The 18,515-nt window shown below is 34.8% G+C and overlaps 1 protein-coding gene and 1 long non-coding RNA gene across 3 annotated transcripts in view; one reads left to right on the top strand and one right to left on the bottom strand.

Annotated features, from left to right (window-relative positions):
• LOC113499480 (DE-cadherin) overlaps positions 1–18,515 on the top strand; it is a 519,450-nt gene that overhangs the window by 255,468 nt on the left and 245,467 nt on the right. The gene's annotated exons all lie outside the window — the stretch shown is intronic.
• Positions 10,599–18,111, bottom strand: LOC113499507. Its single transcript, XR_003401117.1, has 2 exons — positions 15,654–18,111; positions 10,599–14,912 (listed from the first exon to the last, which is right to left on the bottom strand). It is a non-coding gene; the product is annotated as an uncharacterized LOC113499507 (long non-coding RNA).

Here is an 18,515-nt window from a genome sequence, read left to right as displayed (position 1 = left end):
ACAATAATTACTAAAATAAAATATTGCTTTTCTTAATACTAACAAACAACATTATTATTTTACTAACTATCCTAAACACTAATTAACAGTCTTCTTTAAGTTTGGTCTTTAAGTCAGGATCTTTAAAATAATCATAACAATCAATATTGTTTTTGAGGATTGGTGTGGGTCTAAAAAGTAATCAACATAAAAATAATAGATTGTTAGTGACAAAGTGAGCAAAAAAAATTAAAAATGCCTTTAATGCCACAGGTTTCGTGTGCCCATTTCGTGCATATTTTACATTGATACCAGTCTTCAGTGCTTTCTGAATACTTTTTCTTACAGACATTACACTGATTATCATCTCCTGTTTTATCATTTCTCAGGCTACGATTTCTTAATCTTGGACACACTTCTTCTGTTTCAGAAATATTATCAATCGAATCTGAATCAGTCGCCATATTTACACTTGAATCGTCGCTACTGCTGCTGGCAACAAATTTGCGCGAAGGCTTCTTCTTTTGAGAAGTTTTAACAGATTTATTTGATTCTATTTTATTCTTTTTAGCCTTTCCCTTACCTTTAGTTCTTTTTGATTCTTGATCTTTTAAATTGCATTTGAAAATTTGTTTTACATGTTTTAAATTCTGTTTGTCAGCTTTCGGCGTATTCTTTTTTAAAATGTCCAACATATTTTCTAAAAGTAATCTATCTTTTTCTGGAGTTTCCGTTATAATTGTGGTTTTACCTTTACGTTGCCTTCCAATAGATTTTCGAGGTGGAGCTTTAGGATATGGTCTAATGGTTTCTGGGGTTATTGGAGGATTAGAAAAATTTGAAGCTTTAGCATTTGACTGTTCAGTATTGCAACGTTCAGCTTGTAACGTATTCAAATTAGAGGGTCCGGGCTGTGGCTCCCCTGTATAAAAGACTTCCAATTGTGGCTCATTCTCAAAACAGAATGCAGTTTGTGTATCATCTAAAATGGAAGGTGAAACTATTCTTTTATTGAAATCTAGATTAGGCTCTATAGGGTAAGGTACATGCTGAAGTTCTTCTTCATTTGAAGAATTTTCGTCGCAATCGGTAGAGTTTGGAAGAGGTTCAGGTCGGTCTGTCACAAAAGCGGGAAGAAAATCTTCATCAGTAAAAATATTTTTATTGATGGGCCATATTCCTGAATTTTTAAAACCTGATGTGATATTATTCATGCTAAAAGCAGCATAGAAAGCGTCTCTAGCAAATTGGGCGACATTGTAAATCGTGACTGTTTTTCCAGGGTTTGATGTCATCCAGTCGTTCATGCTAGCTCTATATCGAGCTTTGAAAGGTCCAAATACGGTCAAGTCTAAAGGTTGTAAGCGGTGACTACAATGAGGTGGGAATGTTAATATTATTAAGTTATTGGTTCGGGCATAAAGCACCACGTTAATGGTTATGTGCGTGTTATGGTTGTCAAGAACTATCAAAGCAGGCGATTCAGCTGTGGGCTTTACGAAACCAACAAAATGTTTTAGAGCTTTCAGAAAACACTCCTCTGTTATCCAACCAGATAAATTTGCAAGTCCTAAGGCACCAGTGGGGCCATTTTCAAGCATGTGTTCTTTAAAATGAACCCGCGGAAATATAAACACGGGAGGAATGCTTCCACCAGCAGCGTTTGCAAATGCCAGCATGGTTACCAGTGAACCACGTTCTGTTGAACTAATTTGCCCAACTCTCTTAGCACCTGCTTGCGCAACTATTTTTGGTGTATTAGTGACAGTAGTGCAGCCAGTTTCATCTAAATTCCATATCATGTTAGCAGGAAATTCATGCTTCAAATAACATTTCTCCAAGTTGCAGAAAAAGTTTTGCACATTGTGTCTATTAAAACTGGTTGTTCTAGCTAGAGAAGTATTCTCAGGTTTTCTTACGCTCAGCGAGTCATTCCTTTTTAGAAAACCCTTCAACCAATCTAGACTAGCCATATTGTTTTCGTTCCATGATGATGGTGTACTACTGAGTTCTAAACGAACAGCATACTGGTATGCTAATTCTCTTACTTGTTTTGTTGTCAAGCCATGGCACATTTTTGCTGAGGTCTTCAAGTAATCTGCCAGGGAACTTTCTTGGTCTGTAGTGAAAACTCTCTTATTACCAATGTTCGGTGTATAAACAAAAGACGTACATTCAGACGTCTTAGCTTTGGTCACTAATCTATGTAAATGTGATTTACACACATTATATACCTTGGCAGCTGATCTCACGGAAATTCTGTGGTTCAATACTTCATTCACTGCCTCTTCAATTTTCTTGGCATTAACACGGGTTCTCTTTTTAGGTGGCATTTTATCTGCAATGGTAAATAATAATTGATCACAGTGAGATAAGCAGTCATGAAAGGGACAGTTATGAAAGGGACGTCCCGTTCATAACCGTTTGTTGTGTCCCTTTCATAAATATCTTACTCAAATTAAAAACATAACCACAAAATCTACAATTGTAAATAAAAGTGTACTGACCTTTTGTTTTAATATTCGTGTATGACTAGGAGATACTAATTTAATGAAAATGAATAAATAATCAATTAACATCACTTGAAAAGACGTTTCACAAAAATAACGAAAAAAATACTTTTCTACGGCAATACGAACACTCACACGCTGTCGCCATCTTTGAAGTGACAGGAGCATGAAGTTTGGTGCGATCGAATGTGCGTTGGTGTTGCCATACAACAAAAATTATGTTGATCCGAATCGGTTTTTATTTTAGCTGTGATTTGAAATGTCCCTTTCAATACGTGTCCCTTTCATGGCACCTCTCCCCTACACATGTCTTTTGACTTCAGACCACAAAAAAAGTCTAAGGGTGTTAGATACGGGCTACGAGGGGGCCAAGCCACGGGACCACCTCGCCTGATCCACCTGCCACTAAACTCGCGATCTAGGTATTCACGCACTGATCGCGAATAGTGAGCGATCAGTAGACATCCGACAGGTACATCTTCAAGTTATTCAGGAATTACGGTTTGTAACATGTCAAGATACGCTCCACTAGGTTGCCTTGAATAAAAATAGGGCCAATTATTCGTTCCCCTATGATCCCAGCCCAGACATTCACACTAAATCCAATTTGATGGGAATGTTCTCGGATTAGGTGCGGGTTGTTTAAAGACCATCAGTGCTCGTTGTGGATATTGAACATCCCCATTCGAGTGAACGTGGACTCCTGGGTCCAGAGAATGTCGTAGAATGTTGGTCGGATGTTCAATGAGCCAGCGACACAATCCAATTCTGGATTTATTTTCATATTTTCTGGATTATTTTCAAAATAACTCATAGAGTTTGAAACATTGAAACTAATTTCCCTTGCTGTTTTTAAAACTTTTCAATACAAAGTCACAAATTGGACACTTTTTTTGTTAAGATGTAAAAAAAGCTAAGGAATTAGGTTAGGTAAGTGAGTTAAAAAAATGAAAATAAAATAACTATACGAAAGGAGAAGCAACGTAGCTCTAACAATATTTACACATACGTACACATTAATAAATTTCCATACTTGTCCTTGTCCAGCTGAACTGATTGTAAAATTCACGCCGCAGGTAATGCAATTTGCACAAATTTTATTTTGAAGATCACTTGTTATCCAGTTGTATTGTTTTTCCCACTCAGGTTTATATTTTAGTAAAACTTTGGTTATTTTAGCTTTTTTTGCAGTCATTGGTGTGTCGCCATCAGAATTACTCGACATTTTTCAGCGTTAATTTACTTTTTAATGTATTTTGCAATTATAAACAAAACTAACGGATCAGTTTTATACAATTAATTAGTCGCCAATGAGAGACAACTCGGAATTCAGATGTGACATCTGTCTGCGTGACAAATGTCACAACTGACATCTAACGTTGCGTTCAGTAATTATAAATCGTTAAATACCCATTATGAGTATTTTGTTTTACGCATCACAGTAAAGGTTGAAAATAAAACATTTATGCATACTTTATTTCTATGTAATATGATAGTTACTTAATTATTGAAACAAAAACCAAGTTGTTGCTCTGTAAAAAAGTTATTTATTTTTGGTTATAAAATCAAAATTACAAGTGAGGTAAGTACTTCAAAATCCATGTTTAGCTACACAGTACACATAAATTAATAATATTTACTAACTTGTAAAAAAGAAACAACGTTAAATGCTATTGCTTCAATTAATATTTTATTTTACAATGCTGCACCTTTAGTTGCACAAGCTAGAGAGAAACCATATTAAGAGCAGTGTTGCCACCATTAAAAACTATCCTTTGACAAAACGTCAAAGATGAACGGAAAGGAAGAGCAAAAAGGTCTTACTTTACTCCGTTACTTTACGTTATTATAAAGTGTGGTTGGCAACACTATATTACGCAACGTAATTTCGGCACAATGTGTCGCTAGTAATTCAATTGGCATTGCAGGCGCAATCATGCCGAATTTCCGTCGCGTATCCTCGGCATAGTGTGTTTTGACACTAAGAAGAATGAATTTATGATTGCATATTACTTGTACCGGCAAAGCAAAAAGAAAGAAATGTAGAAAATTTTGGTGAGAAGAGTTTGGTGAGGTGGATATGAAAAAGAATTCGCAGATTATTTCCGAATGGATGTTAAAACATTTGATAAACTACTCAACTTCATACATGATAAATTGAAGCACCAGAAAGAACACTAACATGCAGGACAGTATTACCCCACAGAAAGATTAGCACTGACATTGCGGTAAGTAAATAAATAAAAACAATTACTTGGTCAAGTGGTATTTAGCATTCGAAATGGGAACAATTTAAAAAAATATTAGTTAATCACTATAAATATTTTATTTGCAAATATAACTAAATATAGATAACAACAAACATGCTAGCTATAAAAATGTAAATAATAAATAAGAAAAATTAACAAAATAATTAATAACCAAGGAGATTTTTTGCATCCTCATCTAAGGGCAAATGCTTTTTTATTGGCCCTTTCCTCATAGTATATAATAAAGGATCCGAAGAAATTAGTAGCATGTTGATTACGTCTTCTTTAGTACTTTCTCGAGAACATTTTCTCGCATGATGCAATCTGTACTGACGATAATCTTTATTGCGCGCTTCTTGTGCCTCTTCGGATAACATACCAATCGGTAGCATTGCAGCTGATATAATTTTACTGCCATGGATCAACACTTTATGCTTAACTATACAAGCTTAAATAGCGTTCGGCCGTATCTTCGCAATATTCACCAAATTTCACAGCATCTATACAAGCTCCGGAGTTGATGACTTGTAAGATTATGGAAAATCGATAAATCAAATCGAAATCAACCCCAGTAATTTCCGATGTTTTTCTTGCATCGGCAAAAAATCTACGAGCCATGTTGCCATCGTTGGTAGTTCCGGAACCTTGTTTGACACAGTCTACTTTAAGGCCAACTTTTGCAAACAACCCCTCTATTCTTTTTTTTTCTTCATCACGTAAGTGCGATGTGTTTTTATTTACACGCCACATTTGGAATGATTTGTTATACGCGATGTGTAGAATACATTCCATAAATTTGATTCTTGCGTGAAGAGGAGACAAGCCAACTTTTAACGCAGCCTCTTCTACTACCTTGGTCCTCACACGGTTCAAGTCGTTCATTTCGGTTGGCTTTGCTTTACAAATGAAGCACACAGCATTTGAAGCCGTATCAGTAACGGTTTGAGCCACTTTGCCATCAATCATAGTGAACATTAGACTGTGTTTCACTTTATATATTTTCCTATCAACATTCACAATTGATTCGTTAAGATTTTTAATTTCTCCCTCCATTCTTGAAATCTCATTTTTAATGATTTCTCGAGTTTCTTTCGTAAACTGGAACTGCACTGGCCGGCAAAGTCTCGTAGAAGATGGACTGTTGTTAAACCAATGAACATTAGTATCATTTTTGGCATCAGTAAGACGTAATGGTACCAATGATGTCAAAAACAAGTTTTCATCAGAAATGTCTTCTTCATCAAAAGCTTGTTTATATTCACTGTGGCCGGAAGAGCCATCACATCCCCATTTCGAATCTAAAGTGCAGGTATCATTCATTTCCGACAACTTCAATTCACAACAAACAACAATTCTTCTTTCGTTTTGGTCATGAATATCCGTTTCACGGTATGATCCAGTAAATTTTGTAAACCTACAACAGCGTAAGATTCGGTGCACTCTATATCTTCTGCTAAGCACATCTTCTTGGCTTTTGAAACTATATCATAGCAAGGAAAAATGTCGCAGCCCAAGTCCTTCGTTCGCTTTTTTAATAATTTCATATTGATGCTTCGACAATGAGGCATCCAAAAATAATGCTAATGCTTGTTCTGGTGAGAACTTCTTAGGTTTTAATTCTCCTTCTAAACATTTGGCAGCGTTTATAATAGTCTGTTGTTCATTGTTTTCACACAAACTCTTAACTTTATAGCGCTTGGCTCTATCACCATAAAATTCGTTTGATTTTGTAAAATAAATTTCTCTCATCTCGCCAGTTGTAGTCCATTCAGCGGTTGAGCCTACTGCAGAGGGTTGGTTCAGCTGGGCTTGACCTTGAGTGTCTGATACAGATGGTGAGTTTGGCTGCAGGTCTTGATCCTGAGCTGTAGGTGACACTAATTGACGTGCTGGAGAGCGTAATTCGATATCTAAGGGGTGCTCCTCACCTTCACTCTCTGATGCTGACTCCTCGTCACCAGGCTGATAATCGTCTTCAGAATTATCAGAAAACAATACCTCTTCTATATCACTGTCGTGCATAATAGAAAACAATTGTTTTCGCTGCCTTTTAGGCCTAGAAGGGCCTTCTTCGCAATCCATTTTACTTGATATTTATTTCTGCATAAACACTCAACCGTCAAACATGCGAAAAAAACAAAAACACGTTACGAAAATTTAAAATTTCAAGCGCAGTGCCGCTTCAAACACAACGTTCTTGGCCCGGTGCCGGCGCCAAACTGAGTGTATGAATCTACTAAGGCGCGAGACCGCACCGGTGCTTGGTCGGCCTCTCGCATGGACACCCCTCCCCGCACCGGTGCGGGGGTGGCAGCGAACTTGTTACTTGAGGTTTTAATTTTTTTACTCTTTTCTATTGTATGGAACTAACAAGTATTGTACCATTTTAGAATTCTGATTAAATGCGCCAACTTTTAATGCTACTTGCCAAGGCACTCTAGTACATTTTTTTTATAGGAGGGCCTGTCAAAGTCGACGAATCTTGAAAATTTTAAGTTAAGTTTAACAAATAGTCTCAATTCTCGGGAACTTGAGGCAATTGTGTCATTATTTTTTATTGGGATTCTAGAAATGTTATTTAGGATTACGTTTCTAAAGTTCAAATGAACAAAAATAAAAAAGAATAACCACAATAACCGAAAAATGGTACAGTTTGATCAAATTTCTAGGTTTTTCTTAAAATGCCCATAATTTTCAAACTGCATGGGATATTTTTTTTTTCAGATTTTTCTCGTGATGGTTATGATCAATCCTGTCACCCCGTTTCGGCTTGACGTTGAGTTTTGGGACACCCTGTATATAAATTTATAAGGCAGACTATACAGGGTTACAGGAAAAGTCGTGCTAGATCCGTTAAGGGCGTGGAGTACCCATCATTTCTGACATTTCGCTATGAAACACCCTACCCTAAACTTAACCCTTTTCGAGATATTCGATTTTTAATTTTTTTATTGAAAATTGCCGATTTTTAGGCTACTAAATTTAATTTTGTTTATTTTGTGTGTCTTATTATTAGTGCATAAGTTAATAGAATACGCCGTAGTAGACAAGTGAAAGTTAAGAAATAAAAAAAATATTAGAGAGTTTATTTTTCTGTAAGGGATATCTAAAAAAAATATTACGGCAGTTGTTCGGCAGATGTGTTTTAAACTCTAACAAGGTATAACAATCTAGGATTTGTATTGCATTTCGTGGAAAAAAAGTAGTTGGGACGCTCCAGGTAGCAGTTCTAACGGTCCCGCGCCTATTGTCCCTCAAGTTCATACGCACCGTGCGAGCGAGACAAGCGACGGTTTATGTAGGTGCGAATGAAAGAAAAAATGGCTGGGAATACAACACAAGAAATTGTTTTGGTTGTCAATCTGCTTTTGTCCTTCGTACATAGTAGATGTGGTATCGTTTTGCTCTTTTTCTCGACTTGGCTGTGATTCTGGACTATTTCTTCTGATTTGCGACTACTGTGCTTGTTAACCGGACTCTGATTTGTACTTGTGTTACGGAAGTGTTGAAGATGACGTCCTACACACCTGAGGAATATGCTGATATGCTTATTTGTTACGGATACTGCGATTGTGTGTCTGCGCAAGCGCGCAACGAATACATAACTCGATTCCCCGGTCGTCGAGTGCCGGATGTGGCTGTTTTTGACAGAGTTTATCGAAGACTTCGAGAAACTGGCTCTGTTTTGCGACGAAATACAGACATGGGAAGACCACGAATTGATGACGATGAAGAACAGGAATAGATGAAATAATGAATTAAAATTTACTTGGTCGTTTTATATTTTTAACGGGAACTTTTGTAACCCTTTCTCTTATTATTATTGGAACTACATTTCTATCGGTATTTCCAACTACTTCTGCTTGTTCAAAGCGTGGTTTATCCTTGCCCTTTCTCTTATTTACTAGTCCGGTATAAATTAAATCTCCGGTATTTAAATCTATATTCTCTCCAGGCTTTTGCCTATTTATTTTATCTTGATTCATCTTTTCTGATGAACTTCTGTCTTTATGTTCTCTTAAAAGTTGTTGAGTGTTATTGCATTCTTTATTTGTATCAAAAGTACTTTTAGTTTTGGTATGTCCAAAGGTTACTTCAAAAGGTGATAAATCTGTTGCTGAATGTATAGTGTTATTATATGCCATTATCGCATCTGTCATAACAGATGCGGCGTCTGTTATCTTGTGTTGATATTTAGCAATTCTATAGATTTCAGTTATAGTGTAATTAAATCTTTCTACTATTCCCATTGAATTAGGATTATTTGGCGTTCCTATGTGTAACTGTATTTTATAAAACATTTCATAATAAATTCTGTTCCTGGATCACAACTTATCATCTCAGGTTTTCTATACTCATTCATTACTCTACTTTACTTACTCAGGTTAAAATATTTTTCATATTATGGAGCCCGAATTATTTCTGTGGTGTATCTATTTTTAATTTCGATCGCCCGTGCTAACTTCGAAAAAGAATCAACAAGTGTTAAGTATGAGATTTCTTCTATAGAAAGTATGTCTATATAAATTTCTTCGAAAGGTTAAGTTGGGGTTTGCTTTAATTGCAGTTTAGGTTTAATGGGATTCCCAAGCGTTAATAATTTTGGATATTAAGTTTTGCATAGTAGGCCAATAATAATTTCATTTTGATCGATTATACTCGTATGTTTCCGATATTCCACGATGACATGTTTTTCGTTCGTGGTATGCTATAACCACAGTTTCTCTTTCTAACTCATTTTGAACACATATTACTCTCTCGGTGCATTCTTTAAAATTGTTTATATTATATGATTCACAAATTTTATTAAATAGATCTCTCTGATTTTTATTATAATAATAAATATAATATCGTTTCCCTGGTATAATATTTTCTTTCAGGAATTGTCTTATATACTTTTCATTATTTAAAGGTAATTTAACTTCTATAATCTTTTGATGATCTCTTGTTTGATAAAGTATTTCTAACTCATCTTTATTCCAATTTGTTACTATATTTTGGTTACTTTTGATATCAATCGGCTCTTTAATTATTTCGATTTGATATCGTTCTTCTGAATCTGAGATTTCTGAGGCTGTTAATGTATCCTCGTTAAAATCTAATTGTGGTGGGTTTGACGTTGATGGTTCATTTAAAGGATTATTTTTATTTAAATTTCTTAACATGTGGATATTAATTTTTATTCTTGATAGTGCGTCTGCGTTGGTATTTTGTTTTCCGCTTTTATAGACTACTTCAAAATCATATTCTTGTAATCTTAATATCCATCTGGTTAATTTACTTTTTGGCTCTTCTAACGAATATAACCAAGTAAGTGGTCTATGATCTGTATAAATAGTAAATCTTTTACCATATAAATAAGGTCTAAAATGTTTAACTGCCTAAATAACAGCTAAAAGTTCTCCTTCTATTGCACTATATCTTTTCTCTGCATCGTTTAAGGTTCGACTTGCGTATGCAATTGGTTTATCACTTCCGATGTTTCCTTGAGATAAAACTGCTCCTAACGCTATCTCTGATGGGTCCGTTGTTAATATAAATGGTCGATCAAAATCTGGATATTGTAAAAGAGGTGCGTTTACTAGTAATTCTTTACATTTTTCAAATGCTTCTTTAAATTCTGTATTTATTTCAAATCTTTTGTTCTTTTTCAAAATTAGTGTAAATGGTTTTGTTATTTTCGCGAAATCTTTAATAAATTTGCGGTTTATCCGATTATTCCAAAGAAAGATCTTACTTCTTTCACAGATTTCGGTAAAACATGTTTTAATATAGCTTTGATTTTGTCTTCGTTGGGTTTCAATCCATCCTTAGTTATAGTATGACCCAAGTAAAGAATTTCTTTTTTTTTTTCCAGAATCAGAATCAGAATCAGATATTTATTTGTATAGAATGTAGGTATTACAAAAAGCTGGTAACATAAGTTTGAGGGTCCTTGTACATTCTACCTTTCGGCATACAAACGTTAGTTATGTAGACACGATGACATGGTACGTGTTACATTTTTACATCTTAAAATTATACAACAACAAAAAATAAAAATAAAAGACAAAAAATTAATACAACTTAACTAAACAGAATAGAATAAGAAATTTTATATAACTATCAAAATACATCGTTACGAAAATCGATTACAGAATAATAACATTTATGTAACAATAAATCGGTGAGTCCTTTTTTAAATATTTTCGTTGGTTGCTGTTTTAAACTACTGGGTAACTTATTGAATATTAACGGTCCCATACATATGACACTTTTCTTTAACAGTGTGGTATTATAACTACCTGTGCACAATAAATTTTGATACTGAGATCTCATATATTTGAAACTTGTTCGAGTCTCTTAACGACGGAAATAGATGGGGGTTGTTTTTTACAAAAAGAGCTATTTCGAGTATGTACAAACATGGAAAGGTTAATAATTTATGCGATTTGAAAATAGGAACACAGCTGTCTGTAATCTGTAAGTTAAACATCGATCTCAAACATCGTTTTTGGGCTTTGAAAATGCTTTCTCTCTCGCTGTTATTGCCCCAAAATATAATGCGAAATCTTAATGTTGAAATCACGAGGCCATGGTAAGCAACAAGAACTGTATTTAGGTTAACCTTTTTTGACAGATTAAACAAGATATAGGCGTAGGTACTTAACTTTTTGCATATATATTCAGTTTGAGCTTTCCATGTTAATTGACTGTCAATCCAGATTCCTAAGAATTTTGCTACTTTCTTTGAGAATTCTGATTTGTCACGTTGTACTTTTAAATTCTCGTTTCTAATGTTTTTAAAATTTATTTATTTATGTTCGTCTAAAGTATTCGAAAATATTATTAAATCATCGAGATAAATTAAGCAATGTATTCCTTCTAGTCCTCTCAAAATGTTATCCATAGCTCTTTGAAAAGTAGCTGGTGCTGTTTTTAATCCGAAAGGCATTGTTTTAAATTCATAATGTCCAAAATCAAAATCAAAAGTTTTTATTTCAAGTAGGCCGTTTTCCAGGCACTTTCAAAACGTTAAGGTGATGGCTCTAGTTGCGCGGTCCGCGGTCCGTATTGTGTATTAAATTCAGTTTGAGGTATGTCTTCCTCTCGTACTTCTATCTGATGATATCCACTCGCTAAGTCAAACGTAGTGAAATAAGTACCGATTCCCAATTTGTCGAAGATATCTGACATATTTGGTAAAGGATATTTATCATCGCAAGTTATTTCATTTAACTAACGGTAATCAACTACCATTCTATATTTTTGTTCTTCCGATGCGTCCATTTTCTTTGGAACTAAATGAACAGACGCACTCCAAGGTGAATGACTCGGTTGTATTATATTTTCTTTTATTAATTTATCGACTTGCCTTTTAATCTCAGCATTTTGAGCTGGAGGCTGTCTGTATTGTTTAATATAAATTGGATTAGTGAAAGACAATGGTATTTATTTACAATAGAAAATATCCTTAAAATCTAGCCATAAATTGTAGATTTTATATTTTTCTTCTTCATTCATATGATCAGGTCTTAGTTTTTCTAAATTGTTTGTTAAAACATAATTTAATTCTTTACGCGTCTTTAAATGATTAACGCAACATTGTATCTTATTTTGCTCATACTCATACTTAGTTACCTTGAAAGGTGATTTCACAGTGAGCGTATATTCTTGCTCGGTAGTATTCTGTATTATCGTATATGCATATCCTTCCTCGCATTTTACGATTGCCCTAGGCATTCTTACTCCGTTTATAAATTCTTTGTATTTCAGTATACCATGCGTAAGGTTGCTTGGAATTTTAACCTTCGTTTCGCTTCTCGGCGATAATTGAATATCAACAGGCTTAAAATCTTTTGTGCTCTGTTGTAATTGTATAGGCACTACAGCTGGAACCGTTATCAGCTGTGCCTTCTCTAAATTAATAATGGCCTTTAATTCGACAAATAAGTCATTTCCAATTAGACCCTCGTAGGATTTTCCTATGTTTATATATATAAAATTTATGTTGTTTATCCGTATTAAAAGAATCAAATAATCTGATTGCGACTGCGCCTTTATGATTTGAAATTTCATGTGTGCTTACAATTCGGAAATTTTTTAAATTTAGTTTATCTTTAAAATATTTTTCCGCAATATTTGTACTTATAAATGATCTAGTGCTTCCAGTATCTAATAAAAATCTTGCGTTTAACTCAGTTATAAATATATAAGGTAATTCCGTATAATTTTCAGGAATTATTCTGGTACAGAAGATGTTGAGGCCTTTATTTGAAAATTTTCGGTGTTGTCTACCGTTTCGGTCGTATCATTTTTATACATATTTAAATTTGGTTCTGTTTTACAGATTTCCTCGCCTTTCCGATAATTATTATTATAATATCTTAGTGAAACAAAGTTAGGCTTGAGTAGTATATCTACTGTTGGTGCGTAACAACGCTTAATATGTGCCACGATTAACTTCAACAGAAATGATTTTCCGCTACCTGCACCACCCGTGATAAAAAGCAACAGCTGACTCTCTTGTCTTTGCAAATCGTTTTCGATTGCCGTAGATACTTTGTGAAATAAATCCCTCTGTTGGACATTTAATCCGCGAATGCTTCCCAGGAACAATTCATCTGACACGACGGCTCGTTCTTCCATGTCTTCACAAAAGTTATCATCGTCATGAACAATTTGTTCACCAACACATAACAAGGGTGCATTACTGACATCGGTTTCGCGCGCAGCATTAAGTGCGGTAGCTTGAGCAACAGAATGCTGAATAATTTGTTTGGCGTAACCAAATTGTTCTGCGCTCACATTACCCTGCAACGGGCGAAGATCACTCTGGCGTCTTATAAAACAGTCTTCAGCGGTTTCATTTTCAAACAGTAACTCGCTTTCATTACGAAATGCTATGTGGCATACTATTAAACTGTAATAATACGCTTCTTTGTCACTATTAATTGTATAATAACGGGTACGTAATACTGACGGTCTATTTCTTACACGCATTCTAGTGTTGTCCTGCAATCTGATATACCTCACTGGCGTAATATCTTCGTCCTTAAGTTCTGCATCGCCATTGTCCTCTGACCATGTCGCTTTAGAGACAGTTTCGAGAGAACGGACGGCAAATTCCGCAAGGCTTAAACTTAGGTTAAGGTTTCATCACTGTCGAATCTCAGAAGTCCGAAACGTTCCGCCGGCCTGCAACTATTGACAAAAACAGTCTTACGCGACGACATTTTTAATGGCAAATGGCATAATCTGTATGCGCATTCGGGTGCACTCACCAGGCGTTGACTTAAAATAGTAATTGATACTGAGAACAATTGTTTCCAAACATCACCACCTTGTCTCTTAGCATTCGTAATAGCGTTTCGAATTACATCGCCTGTATCACGTTCTTAAACCGAATAGCTGCGAGGAGTTTAATACAGGTCGGAACAATACAATAACGGTGTATAACAATTCGATCAAAATCATCGACATTTAAATTTTTCCTTTTAATATATGGCCTTTTCTTTTTAGAAGAAGACCAAAGAGGCTCCTTTCTGAGACTCATTTTGATTTGCAGCCAATGTTCTTTTGGAAAGTCCGGTATAACGGCTTGCTCGGTCGAAACCATTATTCAAATTAAATGTCATTTTTTTATTCTGCTCATAACTTTGCTTCTTTGCAGTCATTGTCCGTATCATTGGTATACTGACCAAGGCAAACATTAATAATATCTTGGATAGTTTCTTTTACGTTTACATAATTTTCACAGCGTTTTAAAAATACTAAACAGCGTATGTAAAAATATTTTATCCGCACATTTTATCAAGAGAATTAATAAACACACGCAAGTCATCAACAAAAATAGCAGCAACTAATTCAAAAAAACTATGTAAATGATAACTTACTCTATTAGAAGTATGAGAAGACTCCAAAGCACACAAATATGTAACTAACGGAAAACGAAAACGAATATTATTTAAAAAAGTTTGGCGGCAATCAATTTCAAAACAATCAAGATCATGTTACAAAAAACAATTTGCCAGGACGAATTGACGTCTTCTTTCGTTTACTAACAGGATCAGAATGACATGCGTCTGTAGAAGTAACAACATGTGGTGCCTCTTCCAACGGACCCCCTGCTGCGTTCCCATCGTACGCGCCGGTAGTGTTCTAGACCGGGGCGTAGCGGCGATGACGTCACCATCTAAAATTAGAAACACAATCAATAAGGTCGAATTTCGGATGGCTTATTGTGTTAAAAGGTCTAAAGTAACCTAACAAACCTACTGTCGTTCTTAAGCAAAGTCTCAGTTCAAAAGTTAAATTAAATAACTTGACTTGATGAAGTGACTCGTATCAAGTCTGATAAAAGCTTTAGGACTGTGAGAGTTGTTGCCGTCGAAAATGGAAAACAATTGTATTATATAACTTTTGGTAGAGTTACATAACGAAAACGCCTTAACGCTAGCATCAAAGCCGATGAATCGTCAGTTATGATTTCGTGTGGTGGGTTATCTACGAAGGTTAGCCACTTTTTTAACTAGGATTAGCTTCTATTTTACTTTTATACCTTATGAGAGACACATGGCAAACGTTGAACATATTGGCAGCGGCGCGTATGCTACGCCCTTTTAAAATTTCATCATATGCCTGTTCGTACAACAGAGTATCTCTTGACCCACGGTCCGTCTTTTTTATTCTATTTCGTGGCATCTAAACAAGAATATGTCTGATAAGTAATTGCATATTTTAAGTATTTTTTTGTTGTTATTACCGCGGGGTTATTTCTACCATGGTGTCAATTGTACCGGTACCATTGACCCCAGCGATGTTGGTACAATTGCAATTGCAAAATTGCATGGAATTTTTGAATTTCGTGGTTACATCCACCTTATTGTATGGATTTTACAAATATCAAATAATATAAAAACTACTCAATACTCACTGTTCCCATTGTATCTGATGATTCAAACGTTGTTGCACCACGCAATAAAAATTGCAGCGATTCCAACCACTGACTTTTTTGCCATTTGCTTTTAATCACGTCCTCGGAACCGCTTCCAATCCTGTTTGATTTTTTTCTTTTTACGACTGAATTGTGAGCGTAGAAAATGCATCTTTGTTTCCACTTCTTTTTGCGATATATGAAATTCTGCAGCAATGTCCCTCCAAGCATCATTTTTTAAATTTATCTTTAAAATCTTTATTTGAGGCGTCCCAAAGAATACTATATAAATAATAAAATTAAATGTAATGTGTAAAAGTTGAATGAATCCAATTGCATATTTTATGTTAATCATAATCAAAAATGCTTTCGTCTAAGTATTCCACGTCAGAACAGTCTTTATCTAAGTTTTGGGGCGTGTCTTCTTCAATAGTCTGCTGGCTGTCTTCACTTGATTCAGTACTGCTGCTTTCATGTTGAAGGTTTATGATATTTTTTTCAATATCGTCATACAGAGTTTGCCCCCGTTCGCAATAGTCTCTCTCTATTTTCATGATGTTTTGGCATGAACTTCTCCAGTCATCAGCAGATATACTCTGAAACGCTTGTTCAGCTACTGTCTATTGAAATAAAAATAAATGACATTAAATAATATGAAACATTTTTTTAATTGCTGTCACAAAATACCTTGATGTCAACAGATCCGACATTGTGCGATTCAATTTTTTGTTTTGCAATGCCCCACACTAGTTCAATTGGGTTTAGGTCACAATGGTAAGGTGGGAACCTTACAACTGTGTGACCATGTCTATTTCAAATATCATCTATTTCATAGGCGGGCTCCGGTTTGTGTTGTTTTACAAGCATTAACAGATTTGGCTTTCTTGTTGTATCAGAAAATGGTATATTGTTCTCTGACAACTACAGCTTTATTTCGCTGACTTTTGATGTAGAAGTGGGAACTCTATTAAGCGACTGAATGGTAGGAGGCGTTATCCATTACTATAATAGTAAGTTTAAGAACATTTGGTATTAATTTTTCTGTAACCCATTTTGTGAAATTACTTTTATTCATTTCAGAGTGGTAGTATCTATTTTTATTTTTCCCACTAAATATTAAAAGAACATTTGGTACGAATCTATTTTCGCTCTCTGCGTGTATAATTATATTCCTAAAAAGAAAACAATGTATATTAATCAAAATCATGGTATGAGGAATACTAGTTGTCAAGCTTTAAGATTCAACAACTAGTCACCTCTTTCCTTTGGACACATTTTCTTTTATTCCATTTATGTCATTTCTTTAATTTGTAGGATTTATAGACATAGCTCTCGTCTAGATAAATTATATCCTTCATATCTCAGGTCATCTGGTAAATTTCTATTTTTCATAATCTTTTCTAGATGAACCTCGCGCTTTGCTGTAATATTTGGCTTTTCCATCAGAGCTTGTCTGTCGTGACAATATTAATATGGACATGACTTTTTGATAGTCACATTACATTTTTATGAGAAAAGGATATCTGACGGTTAATTAAAAGGTTTATATTAAAGTTTTACAAATAAATTATAAAGTAAATGCTAAAATAGAAGAAGTCTAGTCAAGGATTTATGGTTGATGTATCGCTTGCGGGCTGCAAATTGTTAATGGTTCGTAGGTACTTAATACCTAGTACGCCTAGCTAAATAATACTTAGGATTTTTTTTTAGCTAAATGGTAACGATTTTAATGCAATGTAAACAAAAGAAAATAGAAGGGTAAATTAAATGTGTTTAGGTGTGGTATTTGACGAAACATGAAGAAGTGTCTGTCAAATTAAAACATAGCGCTACATTGCATGCTCGGCATAAGAAATGGGTACGCCTCGTTTTTAAAAAAAAAACGCATTGTCGCCGTTGTTTGGTTGTTTTTTCACCTCCGGGCAGAACAGGGAGTTCAGCAGGTAAATCGGTGATGACCTCTGCTGAAAATTTGGGTTAAAATATCTTTGGTTGATTTTGCTTGAATTTGATTGTTTTTTCATCATTAAATCCATATTTTCACATTTATTTACATTTGGTTTGAGTATCCAAAACGGTCTTTTTTTGCAAAAACTAGAGTAACTAATCTTATTTTGGGGATTTTAGCATATAAGTCTTTTAAGGAATTATTTAATAGGCGATAAACTCCTTATTTCCCCCTCTTTGAGTAAAATTTATTTCTAATACGGCTTCTCCTGACCGGGCTGGGTGTTCGAACTATAAACATACAGGCCAAAAATGTGTTTATTTAAAATGAAATTAGTCATGTCATCCAACTTTAATTCATCCAACTAATATATTAAAAAAAAAATGAAATAACTCACTATCTTTTATTTGCAAATGTACATCTTATTTCTTAATCACTTAAACACAATTTGTATTACAACTCTCGAGTCTTTTTTATAATAACTATCGCTCGCCCGCCGCGTCTGCTCATGATTAAGGACTCCGGTTGGGTCCGAAACTAGTCGGGCTACCCCGATAAATACGCGTGACAAACCGTTACATCATTTAATAACTCTCGAGTCGTAGGTAGACATAGATATATTTTCTGTTTTAATAAGATAACTCGTTTACAAAATACATAAAGAGTTGTCTTTGAACATAGATCAGTACCGGTGGTATGGCTTAAAACAATTTAAACGTAGTCCTGGTTGATCAGGGCAGTTAGGGCAGTAAAATATTGTGTCTACACGATTTTTTTGCTTCGCACATTGTCAGCACTGTTTCCTCTTTTCCCGCCGACTATTTGATTCTTTACTTATTTCCTCATGGGAATGAACATATGGCAACAGTCTTTCGAGAATATTTACACGAAAGTTGTATAAACTGACATTCAGT

The sequence above is a fragment of the Trichoplusia ni genome, chromosome 12 (genome assembly GCF_003590095.1).
Source record: "Trichoplusia ni isolate ovarian cell line Hi5 chromosome 12, tn1, whole genome shotgun sequence".
In the NCBI taxonomy this organism is placed as follows: Eukaryota; Metazoa; Arthropoda; class Insecta; order Lepidoptera; family Noctuidae; genus Trichoplusia; species Trichoplusia ni.
Note: the sequence above shows the minus strand (reverse complement) of the source record. Positions and strands in the feature narration are given on the sequence as shown.